Genomic DNA, 9,841 nt, shown 5'->3' on the forward strand with positions numbered 1-9,841 from the left:
GTACACTTGTTGTGGATCCCTGTGTGTGCAATACATGTTCTGAGCACCTTAAGTTGCCAAACCTTACTTGTTACTCCAGCAATTATGTTTGCTTAGACCAAACTTCGTTGCGTACTCGAGCTTTGAAAGCACCGGTGATCACATAGTTGCGGGCAGGAAGCATGTGAGTTTTTTTCAAGATATGGCAGTCAAGCATGAGCTAATTTTTATGAAACTACACGGCAAGGTTTATTTGAGATACCGTCCCTCAAGTGGTGTGCTTGTTTTGTCAAAAGTGATTCAGCAGCCTAGAACGAAAGTGAGCTTCTGACTGCTGACTATTTTCAAATAAGCTTTTGCAGAATTTCTGTGTGGATCGTTGTCAGTGTTGGAGCTGGGTAACTATATTGTCTATAATAAAGCTAGGTAAAATAAGGTCAGCAGAGGATGCTCGAAACAGTTGCTGGTGCACCCGTTGGAATGCCAGTAAGTTGTGCGCAGTGTGTGGTTAGAACAACCACACTCTTAATGTAGCACTGACTAAGGTTTTGTCAGGAGTCAAGATAAAGTTCATAGATATAATATTACAGTTTAAGAAGAAGGCATGAATGGCGTAAAATATTTTTTCCCACAACAATACTGAGTAAGTTCAGTCGGCACAGACAAGCAGCGAGTGAGTACGCATGCTTTGGAAGCCCCATGAGACAGAATATCTTCGGAAACAAGCCCTCGTATCAACCTACGTGGATGCAAAAATCGAAACCTTGTACACCAAAGCCTTGTATAGTATCAAACAACACAAACTTTTGCGAAAAAACTAAAATGGCGAGCGTCTTGCAAAGCACGTCCGAAAATCTGACGTTCCAGCCGAGAGACCGGCTAGAAAACATACTAATGTTTGTCACAACGAAAAACTTCACCAGCTAATCTAGAATATTGATGTGAAAATCAAACTGAGTCTTGTATTGTCCAACGTATATACATATTTTGTTATTCGTAACTTTTGGGGAGCCATTCTTCTACTGAAATTATTGTTCGTAGTGTTTAACACCATCCAGACCTAAAACTCTTCAGCTGGTTTTGTCACTACTGAAAATCACCTCAAGTAGTAAAATTATAACCCCACTCATGACAGGTTACGGTACTGCCAACTTTTTCGTTCCTTGCGAATCGAAGCATCAGTGTCGAACATTGATATCATGTTGTCAGTGATGACGAGTATGACGAAGTTCCCGGTGAAACTTACATCTTTCAGGCTTATTCCACGCAATCGTCGCACAAAATCATGTGAGGTGAATTCCTCTCATTCTGCTTGCTTTTCTCTCCTAATACCACAAAGGGGAATACTCGCTTTCAAGACGGGAACAACGCATAATATACAATAGCCCTCTTAGAGATCATTAAGATAAACGAGTGCAATGGACAGGGTTGAACTACTTTGTCAGTCAAATGAAAAGAAAAATCAAAACAATTTGACGAAAAATGTGGTCCAGTTAAAGTTACCTAGTCACAATCTGATCTCTTTCCACTTTGAAGGAGAACTGCTCCGGTACTTGCCAGGAGAGTTCATTAACGTAGATTACCCGCGTTGCCCAAAATCTGACCTGAGGAAGCTTGGCTTTTGAGACTATATACGTAGACGTTCCACATAGAGAATAAAAGCTTTGCTCGAACTAGAAAGTAGACATAGATCAATTAACGAGCTAAAAGATCCTCAAGAATAATAGTGATGAACGCAAGGGTTACAAGCAAATGTTCCGAACAACTATCAAACCGACAGGAGCATGAGGTGGTATTTGAGTGTATTTTACGGAAACACGTTCATTTTTTCTTACGTATTCTTATGAGATAGGCACGCACGGACTACTCTTGTGAAATAATTACGCCTATCCGCACTCTTGATAACAGTGCAGGTATATTCGCATTTATGAAAGCTTTTTAGATGCCCATTGGCGGTGTATTTGATTATTGCAGGGCTTATTTTTCCACTTGTGAAAGGCGCACGAACTGTTGCATGATAAGATCATTAGAGTCAGGTAAAAGTTGGTAACAGAGCAGCGGAGGAACAAACAAACCAAGTGAAGAATGACTAAAATGCAGTGGAAAGTCTTGAATCGGGCAAATCGCTAACAAGGCAAAAAGAGACACAGATGCGTTTTAAACTAAAGGCAGGATTAATCGTGACAATTACGGTTAAAAACGGGTAACACTGAATGGTCGGGCTATTGTTTCGAGCTACAGAAAACATATATCATTTTACTTTTGGGATGAGCTACTGCTCATGGTTCCTATAGAACATTTAAATGTTCCTGGGGGCTCGGAATGGGTTGGCTTTATGAAGTTAGACATGGATGTTGAGATCAAAAGGGGCTAAGAGGGCATCGAAGTGCCAAAACCAATCAGTAGAGCAAAGGTATTTATTGCATCATCTGCTTGTTTGTGAGTATGGAGCTAGGAAGCAAAAGGTTGAGGGAGTCAGAGAGACTAAGCAAGAAGTCAAAAAAGAATTACAAACATGTCATTGTTCGTAGTGTGAGGAGATTTGGGATTTTTGTGGAGATTTCGTCCTGTAAGTGAAGCCAATCTATGCTGAAAAGTCGAGCAGCACTGTACGGCTGTTTCGTCCTTATTGGGAATCATCAGCAGTGCGCATCTCACGAAACTCCGAAGAGTCTCGAACCCTGTCTGTCTGAGAAGTCGTTGCTCGAAGAGCCAGTCAACACGTGTGACCGCGTGATGTGGATCCCGTGATTGAAGGATGAGCGGCGCTATATCCTGTCTAAGTGCGAGTTAATCACACTGCTGATCAGCCACTCGTGGCCGAACGGTTAAGTGTTCAAACTACTAGCCGCGAGGTCGCGGGTTCGAGATATGTCAGTTCTATGCGGCTGTTGCACCACTATACTTCCATTCCTTGATGGCCCAGTAGCTGTCATCAGGTTTCAAAAAGGTTGTTGGATGACATGGCGGTGGTCACCGGTCTATGAGTAAACCAAAATGGTTCAGGGATTAACGGATTGATACACATGATCGAGATTTTCGTCCAAGCTTCTCGAGTCGGGTTTGTTCTTGTTGTTTGGCTGCTTTCGTTCACCTGAGATGTACAAGCGGAATAATGGCATAGCGCTGCCCTTCAACTTCTTAGCGCGAACAGTAATATTACCAGAGCAAGGGCTCAGCTAGAGAGGCGTCCAAAAGTGCTTTAAACTGAGTACTAGACAGCACGGGCAATATACAGTTATTCCACGCACCAAATAGTCGGAAAGAGAGAAATTGTTGCCTAGTAAAGGTGTGCGCTCTGAGGTTGAAAATATTTTTTTGCATGTCCTTGCCGTGTGTTATTTGAATCAACAGTGAAAGTCCCCGAACCTTGTTCTAACGGGGTATAAGTAAGTATTGGGTCTCTTCGGAGGTAACCATACTCCAAGGCAAATAGGCCTATTACCGCGAGAAGTGTTTCATAATCAACGGATTTAACGACAAAAACCATTTTTTAGCAGCTGGTTGGACACGCTCAATGTGGTTTATGTCTTTTTTGCGTCCCGAGTAGACAACTTTGTTGGCATAATCAAGAATCGTTCTGACGTGGGCCCCGTAGAGTAGGTGAAATTCCATACAAGTAATATGGAGATAGGTTCGCCTAATCATCCGTGGAACGGTAAATGCCTTTTGAGCCTATTTTTAATGGTGCAGTGAGGAAAACATGTTTGAAGAGAGCCAAATGTCTAAATCTTTCCGGATATCTATCCTCGTAAAATCATCTGATTCATTCTCACCATGCACGACAAAGGCGCCCGCTGAGTCTCCTCCGAATGACCTATGGACGCATTTTTCGTCAATCAGACCAGTCGAACGACCGCTGCTTTGCAGTGTCTACATGCGTTTGGAGGGTGCTAGTATTTGAACCCCAAGATATCAAGCCGTCCGGAAATAGTAGACATGGACTTGGAACAACAGCTGAAAGGTCACTGACGTAGATCAGAAACAGAAGTGCTCAGAAAACAGATACTTCAGGAACACCAATGGAGACCAACGCCGGAGAAAAGTAGGTTAAGGCTACTTTAAATCGGAATGTTCTGTCTTATGGGAACGCCTTAATCCAACGTAGAATTTCCCGTTGAATCCTGTAAGACTCGAACTGGTGGAGCATTGAAATGTGTGGAACTTGAGTGAATGCCTGTGAGGAATCGGAAAATGTGGCACTCGAGTGCTTCTCCCCTAGTTTAGGTCAAGCTGTTCACAAACACAAGCATGTTCGTCCCTGCTGATCTACGGATATGATGTTGTTTGTGGTGAGGTGATTTAAGATAGCCCGCTTCAGAATGCGTTCCGTCACTTTGCGCAGTAGGTTAGTGAGGCTAATAGGCCTGTAGCTACCAGGTTATAGTCAGCCACCAGTTTTATAGATCGGCGTGACAATCGCTTTCGCCCAAGCAAAGAAAAGGTTGCCTTCGCTAAGCGACCGATGAAACGCCAGGTATAAATGCTTTCCCACCGTGACTGAGGTCTCTTTTAAGAACTCTAGACGGACCTCGTCTTACCCCAACTCGCTCAAGGGAATTGTCTTATGCAAGATTTGGCCAAATTTCTCCTACGTCAAGACCAGGTTGATTGGAGGCAGTTCGTTGTTGAGTCTGGAAAAGTTTTTCGAGTGTGACAAGGTTGATGGGACATAATACAGGCATGCATGGTGTTCCCTTTAGATCTCAGATAATACTGTTGAGGCACCTATGGGTTTTCCGTTCCTGTCCGCCAAAGAGAAGGCAGTTGACTTATTTTTTCGGCGGTGTCTCATGTGCCTAAATAGCACGTCTCAGTTTTTCGAACGAAGTCCAATATCCTTGCTTTTTTGTGTGTTCCATTTGCGGATTTCTGATTAACAGCGTATGATAAGCACGACTGGTGCTATTTTCATTGCTCTATTCATTATTCGCTTGTTATAATATTCCAAGTGCAATGTTCACACATCAGTTTAACTACGTACGTGCTACTTTTTATTTCGTGCTGAATTCGGAATTTTTAGTTAATAATAATAATATTGTTTACTCGCATCTAGTATGTGGCATACCTTCAGGCATGATGACAGGCGCTCACTATTCGCACAACGAAATGGAATCTTCGAAAGCTACGACGTGTCCCTGACGAACTAAAACAGGAAAACAATTTAACTGAAAGTACCAGTTTAAACTTTTGAGCCCCACTCAGTTATCCGGGGATCCATGCGATGCTAGGAAAGTATCTAACCAAAACTTTTCCGCCAGAGGTATGATTGCTTGGGTGGACAAGGAAATAAATTGCGCCACAATGTTGTATTTCGTTGCGTATGTGTTCGCAGTTCACCAAATGCCATTGTACAGTGAAGCGGAAAAGTCTGGTGGAATAATTCCCCAGTATCTCTGAGACACCAGGACGCCTAAGAGGCGCTCAAAAGTTTGAACTGGTACTAGGAACTCGACTGCCCGATCGCTTTAGTCCACCAGGGACAATTCATAGCTTTCAAAATTTCAATTCCATTGAGCGAATATCGAGCGCCGCCCAGACATGATCAGATCGTTAAGATTTGAAGGTGGCAGGCAAAAACGCTACGGAGAGGGGCATAAAAGTGAAATAATGGCTGGCATCTGATTGCACAAAATGAGGAAATGGAACAACGAATCTGTAGTGGTAGTGGGATTTCCAAGGTCTGGCCGGTCAAGTTAAACCACCGATTAGGGGGGCTCATTGGCTGCACAAGGCTCTCAGTTACAAAACCTTTGAGAGGGGGAATACACGTTTTTGCGCCAAAACGTTGGATGTTGTCGTGCATTTGTTCACACAAAAAACCGTCCCAATCTACGTTCATATTTTTGCAGCCCACCACATTTCATAGTCCCTGAAGCAATCATACCCCTAGCGATAGAAGTCTGGCGGAATAATTTCCCAGCATGGCTGAGACCCCAGGATGTCTAGATGGAGCTCAAACGTTTGGACTCGTACTCTGAACTTAATTGCCTGTCTTTTTATATCCATCAGAGACATGTCGTAGCTTTCGAAAATTCAATTCCATTGTGCAAATGCTGAGTGTTTCGGTAATGCCTTTCGGCCTTGGACTGCTAGGCTTATGGCCAGGTTGACGAAAAGCTTACGTAAGAATGATGAAGTAAAATAATCAGCAATACGCATAAATGGTAGCGGGAATCACAGGGGTACATTGAAGCTGTGGGGACTCACTAGCGTCGCTGTCGGAGTGGTGTCCAGTGTGAAAGATCAATGTGGAAGGAATTTGGTGCTAACGCACAAGACGGAATGTCAGCTGCAAGATAGTAATGATTTTTCTTGTTACCCAAAAACCTACCTTACCAGGAGTGTGTGGCAAAGAAATAAAACTAACAGCGCTGGTTTAAGTATAGAACGACAAAGAGGTAAGACGAGACAGGTTCACTAGGTATCGTTTCCCTAACACAGTTCGTCGTCGGCCCAGGTCAGCAAATAAACAATGTAGTGGTCTGGCTACTTAATAAGTTAGTTACCAGGAGTGTGTGGCAAAGAAATATAAATAATTACGCTAGGTTGGGTATACAAAAATAAAGGGGTCAGATGGAACAGACTCACTAACAATTGTTCTCTTTAAAATAGTTCGTCGTTGGCCCAGGTCAGCGGATAAACTATAATCCAGTTATGTTGGTCCAGAGGTCTTCTTCTGAACAGTTCCCACATATAATAAATTCCGAAGATGTCTGAAATGTTTTGGTACCAGAGTTAGTACATGAGACTTGCGAATGACCGCTGCAAGCGCGAGCGAAATCAGAAGAGAGAGTCGAAGCACGTGACCACGCTTGTATTATGTGAAATTGTACAAGTGCGCGTTTTTGTAGTTTTTCGTATTTAAACAAAAAACGATTATGCAATTGATGAAATAGGTAGTGTTATAATGCAAGTAAAATAAAGGTACAAAACGCCACAGCAATAATCCAATCATGATCGTCCAGGGGTCTTCTGGACAGTTCTCTCCTGTAGACTCCGAAGATAGCCTGAAATGTTTTGCTGCCAGAGTTAGCACGTGAGACGCGCAAATGACCGCAGTGCGCGCGAGCGAAATCAAAAGAGAGAATCGATGCACGTGACCACTTATGTATTGCGTGAATTTGTACAAGTGCGCTTTTTTAAGTTTTTTGTATTTAAACGGTTATGCAGTTGACAAAATACGTAGTGTTATAATGAAAGCAAAAGAAAGATACAAAGCGTCGCACGAACATAGAATTAGAGCCAACGAGATGTTTCCACCCGTACGAAAGGTTCAGCAGGTTAGAATGAATGCATCACGGAGGAGGCTGGGGCTAGGTGAAGAGATCGTTCGCATTTGCAGGGAGGGGACCAAGTGGGCAGAAAGGCATTGTCAAAAGTAGGATTTGAATAGTTGCGGGAGAGCCATTTGACTGAGTATGGCAGTGCCATGCATTACTGCACTGGACAGCTTCGTAACGGTCGTCAAGGTTGCCGCAATCAGACAGGAAAGGAAGACTGGGGGTAGGAGAACGGACAGCGCCATAGGGAGTGGGCATTGTTCGCTGTAGGCGTGTTCTTTGCTAAACGGGCACGGGCAGGGAAGCACAGTTACCATGCGTTCTTGGCAAGACCGGATCGTTAGGATTTGAAGGTGGTGGACCAAACACAATGTAAGGGTGGCAAAACAGGAGGCTTCCTGTTTAACAGGTGACGATGAAAACTGAGAACCAGAAAAACATATCGGCTGAAGCATCAGAGTTGACCTCATTAAGCCGGTCATATTGAACTAAAACCTACAACCACAGATAATGCCTCGTTGCCTTGGGCTGTTGGGCTTATGACCAGGGTCACAGAAAGCGTAAGTGAAGATGACAAATTGGGGGATTTGCAAAGCGGATGAGCGTCAACAAGAATCACAAAAACATGGTCTACAGAAATACTGTACAAACCCAACAGTGTCGCTATTTCGGAGTCGAACATAAAAGGTCTATGGCGGAGTGAGATGATGGCAGCACGCGAGCCGGAACACGAACTGTATAGGAAGTTATTGAATTTTGTGGGAATCACACACACAGGGATGGTCCAATTCGAACGGAAGATTCAGCAGGTTGGAATGAAGATGCCATGGAGGCGGCCTGGGTCAGGTTGGGAGTTTGTCGTATTTACAGTTAATGGAACGAGTAGGCGAGAGGGTACGGTCAAGAGAATGAATGGAATAGCTGCGGGTGCGTTATCGAACTGGGTAAGGCAGTGCCGTGCCATCATCAGCCTGACATACTTCGGGTTTTGGACAGCCCCGTAACGGACGTCACGTTTGAGGTGATTTGGTTGGGATGTGCGGTTCTTTAAGCAGCGAGATCCATTTCAGGCTGGCGGAAGAAACAAGATGGAACAAAGCCGGTATAATATCGTGGGTTTTTTGGTCCATTTGGGGATCGTAGGCTAGGTGGGCCGCAGGCTACTGGCACACCCAAATTGAGTTCGCCGCAACTATAGGGTTTCCGAAGTTGCCATTTTAATGCGGAGTTAGTCTAATCAATTTGCACCCTCCCATGACATGTTGCACGTAGCATTTCGTTTAAGTGAGCGAAATGTCAAGGTCATAGACCATCGCCGACTTGCATTTTTCGCCGGTTTACGTGACATGAAACACGAAATCGCACTTTAGCATATTTTGGCGTTCCTCGGTGTTCCTGAAGAATAAAATAAAATCTTAAGAGTATTTAATGCAAATTCCACCCCATAGGATCGGTCGTAGGCGTTTCTTTACTTTAGACACTCAGATCTGACAAATGGGATATTTTTGTTCGGCGAACCTGCTCACAGCACATTTTCCTCATTAAGTGCAATGAAGTTAGATTACAACACAAACTTGCAGTGGCAGTGCGAGGGCCATCTGTGGATGATCTTCTTTCCTAAATATGCATAACTAGCTTGTAGATAATACAGTGTTACGAGATAGCTGTGGGCGTCTTTCCTAATATAACTATGACGTTCTATAGGTGGTGACCACCATAAAGCGGTCGCCACGACCAAGATAGCCGTTGTCACTCACCTCGACTACGTATTGTAACTGCTGGATTCGTGTCTATGTGCGACGCTAATTACGGTTCCCCACATATGCGCGGCAGCCCAATCCAATGAGCAACGACGGCCCGTTGTACTCGTATCTCTACCAGTTTTCCCTCATCTCGACTACCTGTTGTAACTGCTACGGCCGCGTTTATCTGCAAAGTTGATAATGAGACTGCACCTATGCACAGTAACATAATCCGATGGTCAGTGACGGTCTTTTATACCCTTAACCATACGCGGTGCCGCTTGTCTTCGCTAGCTGCAGTAAACTTCAGCGCAATATATATGCCGACTGGTAAGAATAAGGCCTCAGCTATGCGTGATAGCCACATCTGAAAGCCTGTTATACTCACAACTGTACTCGAAGTAATCTAACTTGACTATTAGTCGTACCTGTTGAGCCAGTGTTCTTGCGCATGCATATCTAATCTTATGGCGAACGATGGACCTGATACTCAAAACTGTACGCGATAGTGCCTACCTTGACTACTTATTGGAACTGCTAGGCCAGTGCCTATATCGGCGCTGTTTAGTAGGCCTCAGCTATGCGAAGTGTCCTTATTTAACTGCCAACGGTGGCTCGCCATATCCATAAATGTGCGCGCTCTCGCTTATGTCTGCTACTTATATTATCATGGAGAGCATGAAATCAGTGTTAAACACCGATGTTCACTGCCGTACCTGCCTGCTACCTACAGTAAACACCAAACCAGTATCTATGCGGGCCGATAGAAACCAGGTTACAACTATGCGTGACCTCTCAACGACCAACGGCTGCCTGTCATACCCGTAACTGCAGTTG

This window comes from Opisthorchis viverrini, assembly GCF_000715545.1.
Source record: "Opisthorchis viverrini unplaced genomic scaffold opera_v5_142, whole genome shotgun sequence".
Lineage (NCBI taxonomy): Eukaryota > Metazoa > Platyhelminthes > Trematoda > Opisthorchiida > Opisthorchiidae > Opisthorchis > Opisthorchis viverrini.